Source organism: Arachis duranensis, chromosome 2 (assembly GCF_000817695.3).
Source record: "Arachis duranensis cultivar V14167 chromosome 2, aradu.V14167.gnm2.J7QH, whole genome shotgun sequence".
NCBI lineage: Eukaryota > Viridiplantae > Streptophyta > Magnoliopsida > Fabales > Fabaceae > Arachis > Arachis duranensis.
In genome coordinates this window covers 78,432,647-78,443,967 of record NC_029773.3, presented here as the reverse complement: position 1 = coordinate 78,443,967, position 11,321 = coordinate 78,432,647, and the positions used below count along the sequence as shown (strand labels likewise).

General features: G+C 35.6%; 1 pseudogene; it reads left to right on the top strand.

Annotated features, from left to right (window-relative positions):
* Positions 1-7,489: 7,489 nt before the first annotated feature.
* On the top strand, positions 7,490-10,686 carry LOC107475103 (uncharacterized; annotated as a pseudogene).
* The last annotated feature ends 635 nt before the right edge of the window (positions 10,687-11,321 follow it).

Genomic DNA, 11,321 nt, shown 5'->3' with positions numbered 1-11,321 from the left:
ATGTGGAATCCTCTATGTCACAGTATAGAGATTCCTTAAGGTGTCAGAGGAAAAGAAAAATGGAAGACAGAGGTAGAAAATTCGAACTTATCAAGAAAGATGGAGTTCGAATTTTGCTTTAAGGAATAGTGTTAGTCCATAAATAGAAGGATGTGAGAAGAAGGGAAGTAGTATTCGAAAATTAAGTAAAGGATTTTGAAAACCTTTTGAAAAACACTAATTGATTTTCGAAAACAAGAGTGGGAAAGAAATCAAGTGATTTTTGAAAAAAATTTGAAATTAGAAATAAAAAAGATTTGATTGAAAACTATTTTGAAAAAGATGTGATTAGGAAGATATGATTGGTAAAACATTTTAAAAAGATTTGATTTTTAAAAAAAAATATAATGACTTGGCTATCAAGAAAAGATATGATTCAGACATTAAACCTTTCTCAACAGAAAAGGCAACATACTTGAAATGTTGAATCAAATCATTAATTGATAGCAAATATTTTTGAAAATAGAAAGAAATTGATTTTGAAAAAGATTTGATTGAAAAGATATGATTTGAAAAAGATTTGATTTTGAAAAACTTTGAAAACTGAAAAAAAATCTGCATTAAAAACAAAATCTTCCCTCTTGTGCCATCCTGGCGTTAAACGCCTAGAATGGTGCACATTCTGGCGTTTAACGCCCAAAACTCTACCCTTTTGGGCGTTAAACGCCCAGCCAGGCACCCTGGCTGGCGTTTAAACTCCAGTTTGCCTTTCTTCACTGGGCGTTTTGAACGCCCAGCTTTTTCTGTGTAATTTCTCTGTTGTATGTTCTGAATCTTCAATTCTCTATGTTATTGACTTGAAAAGACACAAATCAAAAATATTTTTGGATTTTTAATAATGAGGAATAATCAAAATGCAACTAAAATTAAATAACAATGCATGCAAGACACCAAACTTAGCAGTTTGTATACTACTGACACTAACAAAATGAGAATGCATATGAGACTCAACAAAACACTCAAGTCAAGAGAATTCAAAGATCAGAGCAAGAAAATCATCAAGAATTACTTGAAGATCCTTAAGACACATGAATGAATGCAAAAAGAACAAAAACATGCAATTGATACCAAACTTAACATGAAACACTAGACTCAAACAAGAAATATTTTTGGATTTTATGATTTTGTAAATTTTTTGTGCTTTTTTCGAAAATTAAGTGGAAAAAGAAAATAAAGGTATCAAAATTCTTAATGAGAATTCCAGGAATCATGCAATGTTTAGTCTAAGACTCCGGTCCAGGAATTACACATGGCTTCACAGCCAGCCAAGCTTTCAAAGAAAGCTTCGGTCCAAAACACTAGACATGCCTAATGGCCAGCCAAGCCTTAGCAGATCACTGCTCCAACAGCAAGATTGATAGAAATCAACAAGCTCTTGTGATGATGAGTTGAAACCTCGGTCCAATGAAATTAGACATGGCTTCACAGCCAGCCAAACTTCAACAAATCATCATGAAACTCTAGAATTCATCTTCAAGAATTCTGAAAAAATACCTAATCTAAGCAACAAGATGAACCGTCAGTTGTCCAAACTCAACAATCCCCGGCAACGGCGCCAAAAACTTGGTGCAGTTGCCGGATCAGAAATTTGGCACTGATGTTACCGGACCAAAAGCTTGCCGAAAACTCGAACAATCCCCGGCAACGACGCCAAAAACTTGGTGCACGAAATTGTGATCATCAATGGCGCCATCAACATGGTACGCACAATTGCAATCTCAACTTTTTATCACAACTTCACACAACTAACCAGCAAGTGTACTGGGTCGTCCAAGTAATAAACCTTACGCGAGTAAGGGTCGATCCCACAGAGATTGTTGGTATGAAGATCCTCTCAGTGGAAATGTTCAACGCACCCTGTCACGGCACGGCTATCCATCTGTCGGTTCTCAATCAGGTCGGAATAGAATCCAGTGATTCTTTTGCGTCTGTCACTAACGCCCCACAATCGTGAGTTTGAAGCTCGTCACAGTCATTCAATCCTTGAATCCTACTCAGAATACCACAGACAAGGTTAGATCTTCCGGATTCTCTTGAATGCCGCCATCAATTCTAGCTTATACCACGAATATTCCAGTTAAAGAATCCAAGAGATATCCACCCAATCTAAGGTAGAACGGAGGTGGTTATCAGGCACACGTTCATAGGTGAGAATGATGATGAGTGTCACGGATCATCACATTCATCAAGTTGAAGAACAAGTGATATCTTAGAACAAGAACAAGCGGAATTGAATAGAAGAACAATAGTAATTGCATTAATACTCGAGGTACAGCAGAGCTCCACACCTTAATCTATGGTGTGTAGAAACTCCACCGTTGAAAATACATAAGAACAAGGTCTAGGCATGGCCGAATGGCCAGCCTCCCAAAGAGGGTTCAATCATCAAAACATGATCAAAAGCTCTCCAGATATCTCAATACAATAGTAAAAGGTCCTACTTATAGAGAACTAGTAGCCTAGGGTTTATAGAGATGAGTAAATGACATAAAAATCCACTTCCGGGTCCACTTGGTGTGTGCTTGGGCTGAGCATTGAAGCATTTTCGTGTAGAGAATCTTCTTGGAGTTAAACGCCAGAAGCATTTTCGTGCAGAGACTCTTCTTGGAGTTAAACGCCAGCTTTTATGCCAGTTTGGGCGTTTAACTCCCATCCTTGTGCCAGTTCCGGCGTTTAACGCTGGGAATTCTGAGGGTGACTTTGAACGCCAGTTTGGGCCATCAAATCTTGGGTAAAGTATGGACTATCATATATTGCTGGAAAGCCCAGGATGTCTACTTTCCAACGCCGTTGAGAGCGTGCCAATTGGGCTTCTGTAGCTCCAGAAAATCCACTTCGAGTGCAGGGAGGTCAGAATCGAACAGCATCTGCAGTCCTTTTTAGTCTCTGAATCAGATTTTTGCTCAGGTCCCTCAATTTCAGTCAGAAAATACCTGAAATCACAGAAAAACACACAAACTCATAGTAAAGTCCAGAAAAGTAAATTTTAACTAAAAACTAATAAAAATATACTAAAAACTAACTAGATCATACTAAAAACATACTAAAAACAATGCCAAAAAGCGTATAAATTATCCGCTCATCATCCGGCCATCATGCACAATTAATATTTTGTGTTATTAGTGATGGATCATGGCTATTCTTATGTGGAATTTAAGTATTATAAACTTTAATATTTTGTGTTATTAGTCATTATAAGACTATAAGTTAATGTTTTATGTTTAGAATGCATAAGATTTTAGACTAATACATAATATTGTGTTATTTGTATTGATTTAAATATTTGGTGTTATTAGACAATTATTAGTATTGATTGTGGTTATGCTTTAATTTTGAAGAAGGGTTGGTTCTTATTATATTTTTCTAAGTGAATTTTACCATGTCAATTAATGGTTGGAGTCTTGAAAATTTAGATATTTTTACATGCTAGCTAACAAGAAAGTATTAACGTAATGTAATGTTAATGGCCCAATTTTTACCCTGTTTTCATCCGGTATAATTGTGGCCCGAAAGTGTGTTGGTTTCATCGGGTCTAGGGTCGGGTTTGGGTCTAATAAATAGACCCGGTGTATATTTCGAGCCGGGTTTGGATCACATCAAATTCGGCTTCACCCGACCCATGTGCACCCCTAGATGCACATAAAGATGTACTTAAGAGATCAAAGATTTACATGTCATTGAGCTAAATCCAATTAGGTTACTTCAGTTCAACTTTAAGCAAAAGATTGGTTTCTACGTTTGCTAGGGTGGAAAATTCATGGGGAAGACAGAACGGAATAAATATGAGCCCCATTTCGATCATGAAAATAAATTTATTGCAGGAATCCAGCCAACAAAAAGTTGAGCCTTGTCCACTAGTCTGGATACATGAATCAAACTATACCACTATGCCTATCATAAACTGCGTCCATGTTTAAAACGTTTTACGCGGTGGAAAATTTTTAGTAAAAATAATGTAATGGTCATTGTATATCATATTTATTATTATTATTTTATTTTATAATGATAATTATATACTTTTTTTTGCTTATTAAAAAGGCAATTGTCGTTAAAACTTTTTAGCGACAAAACACTAAGATGAATTAATGCGTAACTGCTGACAAATATATTACTACTAAAAACAAAATAAAATACTCGTTAAAAATAATTTTTATAATAGTAATTCATTTGTTATTTTGAATGATCATTTACGCCGTGAATCGAAATTAAATTTATATTTAAAATAAATCTTTTCATCCCTTTGAACATGTGCAAAATGAAAAAAAAAAGAAAATAAAAAAATTATTCTATGTGAAGTTGATAATTGTCAATGATAATTTAGTTAAATTTATTAAATTATTTAACAATTATCAGTTATCAATTTCCTATGAAACAGTTTTCACTGTGTTTTTATGCTTATGACATGAAGCACGCAATGCTCAAAGAGTGAAATTTCGTTTTTGGAATCATGTTTTTTTTTTCCGGCCTCACCTTTGTGGATGGCAATTAAGAAGACGCTTTTTATTTGTAAGGTTAAGTACGATTTTGGTCTCTAAAGTATAGATTGAGAATTTTTTTTGTCCCAACTTTTTTTGCATACAAAATCGTCCTTAAGGTTCAACATAGTTTTAAAATTGTCCTTTTGACCTAAATCTTAAAATTTTGTCCTTTTGGATACCAATTCTATCTTCTTCCACTCACTAATCCTCATTCCATAACTCAAAACTTTAATGGTTAAACCTTAAACAGAGTTTTCAGAAGTTTGGAAAATCAAATAAATGGTTGATAGTTCAAAGTAGTGAATTTTTATCAAAATAGTGGTTTCGAAAGTTTACAAGTTTGCCAGAAAAGTCAAACAGTAAAAAATAAAGTTTTTTGTATAAAACAAGGTGGTGTGTTTACGCACCAAGGGGTGCGTACGCACGCAACAGCAAGCCTTTCTATGCTTGTGCATATGACACTTGCAAAATCTCAAAATGTGCATGCACACACCCCCTCATGCATACGCATGAGCCAAAACACACTCTCTATTCTGTGCGTACACACACATTAGAATTCCTAGTTTTTTGCAACTTAGGAAAATTCAGTTTTTAATACATAACTTTCGACGTTCATAATTTTTTCTATAAAATTCTGTTTTTCACGAACTTTATACTGTTGTAAAGCTCTTGAAATTATTTTTAATTTAAAACAAATTTCATTCAAATCCAGAATTCAAGGTTTAAGTTATAGTCCGTCAAAGTTCGTTAAAAATTCATTTTTTACCAAAAGAGTTCAAAACCTCTATTTTTACAATTTTCATTTTAAAGCCAAAGTTTTCAAGTTTCAATTCAAACCAAACCATATCCAAAACATACCTAAACACTTCTCGTTTATTCCATGACCAACCAATACACAATTTTATTAAGTTCAACCTCAACAATTCATAATCAATATAACTCTATACTCAATCATCAATGTATCATCTTTATTCATCAAAATCATCATTTCATCAACCATCAACCACAAGCATCAATCACCAATCCATTCTCAAACAAATTCAATATTTTTCATCAAGTTTACTAAGCATTTACATAATCATACATTTCAACTTATCCTATCGTCATCTAACCTAAGTTTTCACAAAACATTATATATTATATACGAGAAACCAAAACAATACCTTAACCGGTTTTTTTTAAGCAAAGACACATCAATTTCACTGTTTCCTTCGGTGTGATACTACCTGACGATGATGATAAAGCCTCCATGTTCTCCTTCTCCCACATGAACATCTCAAAAGTTTTCTTGAGATCATCATCGTTGTTGATGGTCATGAGCTTCATGAAATCCTGAAAGTCCAACAAATGGTCGCCATTGGAGTCGAGGTCTTGGTTGAGGCCTTGAGCTTCGTCGAGAGACAACTAGTCTCCAATGGATCCAAAATAGGACCTGAGCTCAAAGGCAGAGATTTTTCCATCTCCGTTAGCATCAAAGTGACGGAAAACCTCCCTCATGGCTTTATTTTCTGTGTCTCTAGTAGTAGTTCGAGCTGTGCGTCGGTTTAGCGTCGTTAATGATGTTCGGTGGAGACTACTACTACGGCACAGCAGCAACAACAACCCGACGAGGATGACATGCGTCTCGAATGGGCGTACAAGAGGTGGTGGCCAGCTGCGGTGCGATCTCCCGTTGCTACGGTGCCCAAGAGAGGTTGGGTGTCATCGGCGGGAGGCTAGGAAGCGTCGGTGGGAGGATGGACGGCGTCGGACCAGACAGCGGTACCGGAATAATTTTATGAACCAGAAATTGCAAATAGAAAATAAAAAGTTAGTGTGATATTAAGAGCTTGTTTAGGTAAGTTTCTAAAAAAAAAAGATATTTTTTCGAGTTATCTTTTTTTTTAAAGATCTTATGAAAAAGTAAAAGTAATTTTATGTTTAGGTATCTTATGCAAAAAAGATCTTTTTATCTATCAATTATATTTGAGTATAATAATATAAAAGTACTTTTTTGTTTATTTATTACATGAAAAATAACATTTTTTTTAATTTTTTTAGTGCTTTTACTTTTATTATTAGAAATTTTTCAAACACGCTAAAAAATAAAAAAAGATCTTTTTTTCATGAAAAAAGATATTTTTTTATAAAAATAATGGCATCCAAACAAACACTAAGAATAATGGTGCCAATTAGGGCTGGCAATTCATACCCTACCCTATCCTACCCGCACCTCATATATAACACACATTTTATAAAAATCTCTCTATATAGTGAAGGAAGTGAGAGTTGAACCTATAACCTTTCTTATGTAATGACTTATAATAAGTGAACAACCACTAAACTAGTTAATTAATTTAGTAATTTAGAGCATTAGTTTTTTATTTTTTATGTTATTGATACGTATAAAATTTGAAATAATTGAATTTTATATTTACTTTGAAAAAAATTTGATATTTCTGCGGGTAGGATAGGGTAGGGTAGGGTAGGGTAGGGTTTAGAATTTTAGGGTGTGAATAGGGTTAGGATTGAGAGATTCTCAACCCGCGGATAGGATAGGGTAGAGTTTTAATGAAATTTTCAACCCGCGGGTAGGGTTAGGGTTTGACCCTACCCTAACCCTACCCATTGCCAGCACTAGTGCCAATGGTGATTTAAGTTAATTGCAAATTCTTATTTTTAAATTTTAAAATTTACAATTAAAAATAATTAATTATTAATCAAATTTATTATTTTAATTATAAGAAGAATGTTAAAAAGTTACTAAATTGTGTGATTTATAACTATTATTAGTATTTTTAATAGTGTAAAATTTTATCCAATAGCAAGAGATTATTCACTTTTCTCTAACTGACTAAGTGTTGGCCAAATTTTATTTCGTTATTCACGTGATTTAGTATTATTTGTCATCTTCTATTTTTCTTTAGAATTATCATGTAATATTGATTTTCATCTGGTTTGTTTATATGTTACCCGCCTTTCTTTTTCTGCAAGAAGCCAAGAATGCGGCATGGCTTCACAAGAAGAACAGAAAATTCCCATCAAAGTATTTATCGACAAACAACACAACAAGGTCGTTGCGGTTGAATCCACCAAGGATTTCGTCGACACCCTCTTCAGCTTCCTCTCCCTTCCACTCGCCACCATCATTCGCCTCCTCACCAACCACCACCGCCACCACTCCTTGGATGTATCACGAACCTCTACCAAAGTGTTGAGAATCTCACCCAAAACGATGTCTGGAACAGTGTATGCAAGCACATGTTACTGTTCCCAAGAAACCCCTGCGACTCACTGTGCTGGAAACTCTTCTTCAACATCGACGACACTGAAGCCTCACCGAGATTTCTCGTCTGCGAGTACTGCACCAGCAAGTTCACAACTTTCCGGAACCTGATTTGTGCTTGTGGGAATCCCGTTAATGGACAGCCTCACGATTTGGATTGGGAACTAAGAAAGAAGAGTAATAGTAATAATAATGGTCATGTCAATGTGGATGATTCTAAGTGTGGGGTTTCTGTGAAGGAGAATGGGTCTTTGTTTCTTGTGTTTGATGATTTGGCAGTTGTGCCGAGTTCTTTGGTGACTTCAGTGCAGATGCTGCATCAACTTGGCTATTCCGATTTGACTCAGCTTGAACAAGTTACTCGTACTATTGGCAAGGACGAGGTGATCATTTTTATCTTTTTCTAATTGCATCATCAAGTTCTGCTTTAGTTTATCTTCGAATTGGCCACACAGGTTTTGCTTTCTTATGTAGCTAGTTCAGTAATTTCGAATTCGAATAATCTAGTCTAGTGTCCAACCTTGGTTGAATTTGGATTAAGTGAATAATATGTATAGATAAACAAAAATGCTATTTGAACAGCTCCTCTAGACTTTTATGGCCAAGAAGTTTTGCACGCGCGAGTGCCCCCAACACGGTCCGTGCAAAACTTCACATGGTATGGGAAGTTGACTGGAAGAGTTGTTCAAAACTTCAAATAGCATTTTTGTTATGAAAAACAGAAAAAGATTATTCATAGACTTATTCCCTTAGGTTTGTGGCCAAAATGTGGCATCTGGCTATTGTTTTGTAGTTTCTTAAATCTTACTAAATCCATTGATTTGGATTTGGTAGTTAAGTAGTAGCCTTTGATTAGTGTTTAACTTATGCAGTTAGATTGTTAGAGTTAGTTTGAATTAGCTATACTCGGTGGCTAATCTTCATTCATGTATACTAGCTGCGTTTTAGTTCATGTAAATAGCTTGAAATTAACTAAACATTGAACAACCTATCTATATGTGCTATCTCTTATATCTGCTTTTTTTATGAACTTTTGTGTTACATGTATTACCCCATCTGTTAACTTTCAATGAACAGTTTAAGCTATTAGACAGATTTGTTTTTGGCATTGTAATTGTTCAAAGCCTCCATAAACATGTGGTAGAAAGTTCATTCCTGGTCTCTAACATTGCCTATGGAACAAAGCTGTTGCTAATCATTGATATTCTTCAAACTCAAGGGGCTGGTGCATGAATCTTGTGTGTCTAAATGTAAATTCCTTGGTGTGTTATTTAATATTCTTAATTTGGCTAGTTTTAAGTCGTAATATTCAGTTAGTTAATTTGCACATCTTGATTGTACAGTATAGTATAGCTCTTATTGTTTGGTTTAGTTTAATACCTGATGTTTCATTTATGAAATTTCATCTTTCTAGTGAAAACGGGTTATGTTTGTGAATTATGTTTGTTATTTTGACTAAGAACCTGCTTCTTTTCATTTTTCTTTATAGATTTTGAACCTGCTCAAGTATACCCTAACCTCATATGAGCCTTTGACTAATATGGTTTTGGCAAGCGACTCCAAGAAGAAAGACAAACCATTAAACCCATTCGCATCGGCAATTAGAGTTATGAGGCCTGCAACCAGTGAGAGTAAAATGGATATAAAGATACTACAGAGTAAGTCTCAAAACAAGATAATGTTTGCAGAAGCTAAGGAAGATTTTGTCGACTTCATGTTTAGCTTACTCACCATACCGTTGGGGTCCATTGTGAAGCAATTGGGTGGTAACACTTCAGTTGGTTGTGTTGATAACTTGTACAAGAGTGTGGAGACCTTAGATTCTTCATGGTGTACAGATTCGCGTTCTGTGTTGCTCAATCCTGGTGTAGCGCCGCAATTTAGTTGTCCGAATCAGCTGCTCAACATTCCTGAGGGGGAACTTCCTACGTATTATTATGGAAAAGGGACATATGAGCCTGAGCCAAATCCTTACTATAGTAATAGAAAAAGAGAAGTTACCTGGACCGGGGGAGTGGTTTCCAAATCAAATTCTGACATCGCCGGTGTAAAACTTCTGACTGCTCTAGACCCAAGATCCCCAAAGAGATTGAAAGAAAGTGCTGTGGGGTTTGTGAGAAGACCAGCATTATATGCCGTAGGAGATGACTTAAGAGTGAGGCCACTTTCTGGTGACTCTTGCATTTCTTATTTGAAAGAGTTGAATGTTCCCATTGATGATCTTGAAATAAAGGTGATAAGCATTGGTGAGGCAGAGGTATGGCAGCTAGTTACCTTCTATCACTAGATTTAGAAATTTTACTTAAAAAAATTGGACATATTAAGGATTTTGTATGGAATGACTAATCTATTGCCTTTTCTGCACAATGAGAGACGAATACGTCACTTTTAAATCTTGAGGGACTACTTTGTCTATGCTAAAATCTTTTTAGCACTTCTAACTCTCATCCCTCTCCTTTTAATGTGATGCCTTTTCTTCATTATTTTAAACTTCAGGCTTTAAGCCTCCTTGGAGCTTCCTTGACATCGAAGCAAGCACTGACTACTGGATTGCAAGACTTTCTGGATGTGCCGAGACAAGAATCGAATTTGGCATCAAAATATATGCGCACTAGTCGTCTTGATGATCTTTTAAAAGAGGAACCTAATCCAGAACCCTGAATATCCGACGCCTGCGATTGGAGCATACATTACCCACCATAGTCCTACTATTTTGCTTTGATCAAGAACTAAGAACTTTAGACCTTATTGTAAATTCGGAGTACAGATACTTCATGCTTTGCTACCTAACACACTAATACTAGGTTAAGATTCTTCTTTCCAGTGGTATGGACTTACCTAAGTTCTGGAATACTTTATGTACACACTAACTTTTGGATGTTCAAAAAATGATGGTATTCAACAGAGTATATTTTATGTTCATGATATACAATGATTATATCCTATCAAACTAGAACAAAGTAGGTGTATACGACTTAAACCCCAAATGGTCTCTGAAATTTACGAAATGCACTGATTTGACCCCTAACTTTCTAATTGCACTACTTATATCCCAGAGATTGAATAAAATGCACCTAGATGGTCCCTTGTCTATTTTCCGATCAAATTACTTGCCGTCGGGAGTGACCAGGCAAATGATTGCCACGTTGGACAACCTGAAATGTTGTCGTATTAATTTTGGCACTAAACTCATAATAAAACGACACCGTTTCAACTATAAGGGAGTTAAAACATTGAAACCCCCATAGCAAAGATGTCACTTTGTCTTCTTCGAACGTAAACCACGTTGCTCAAAATCCTGGCATCTGCAAGTCATCACGAGGGTTGTTGTGGGGAAGCCATTTGGAGTTCGTCGGAACCTGGTCATCATTGGCTCGAAATCGTTGAAGGAAGGAGCAAGGTTTCTTCGCGAAACCTCTTGACACAGAGGTAGGTATGCAGCAGATAATTTTTTTTTTCCATTTTTTACCGTGTTGAGGTATGCATCATTGTGGATTTTACTTATGGATTTTGTGTAGGTTGATGAAAAATCATTGAAA